Here is a 918-nt window from a genome sequence, read left to right on the forward strand (position 1 = left end):
TATGTTTTTAGTTTGATAAATACAAGTTCGGCCATGCCTTTTCCACAAGTTTGGCCATGCCTCGGGATGAACTAGTAATATATAAAAACACACAACTTCTGCCTTCACTTCTCAAGCAGTAAAGAGAGAAGTAAATACGGCAGGACGAGTAGCAGGAGAGAGGGCTGAATATAAACGAGGCATTAAAAGATTACATCATACATGTGCGAAAGTGCTTTTTCGACTATGAAGCATGTGAAAAACCAATTAAGAAACTATCTTTCGGGTGTGTATCTTCTTTGCGGCCCGCCAACTCTCTACCTTGGTGTCTTGTGGCCCTCGGGTGCACAAAGGTTGTACAACCCTGGGATATTATTACCAACCTTGCCTTCCCCCAACCCCAACCCGGTACATAACCACAACCTTACCTATCGACCTACGAGAAGCGAGCGCACATCCTGCACATCTAGAAATTCACTAGTGAGAAGTTAGCAACTGCTTGTTCACGGAGGTAAGACAGTGTTGGACTCTTGTGATTTTCATGCAAAAAGTGAAGCCTGTAATCTCCTGATTTATTTGGGGCATTTTATTTAACACTTAACCGTTAACCGAAGTTCGGTTTAGTCAAGGTCACTACCTCCCCTCATATCAGTGTGTTTATGACGTAAGGGGCGTTAACTATTTTTTAGGTTTACGTTTCCCCTCTTGCCATACTAAACCAAGCTCTGGACTTCGGTTTACGATAGAGTAGGTGCATCACTTTAAGTCACCTGAAAACACTAAAAAACTGTGGTGTTGTCACGGTTGGGTTTTACTATGCATTAAATAAATTGTGAATTGACATTTGGACTTTAAAATCTCTCCCGCCATTTTTAGAACATGTAGTCGACTTATTTTTTTTAGTCGAGAAGGCGTAATTGGGCTCTTTTTAACCGCAAC

The sequence above is a fragment of the Diaphorina citri genome, unplaced genomic scaffold, assembly GCF_000475195.1.
Source record: "Diaphorina citri unplaced genomic scaffold, Diaci psyllid genome assembly version 1.1 scaffold6683, whole genome shotgun sequence".
Taxonomy (NCBI): Eukaryota; Metazoa; Arthropoda; class Insecta; order Hemiptera; family Psyllidae; genus Diaphorina; species Diaphorina citri.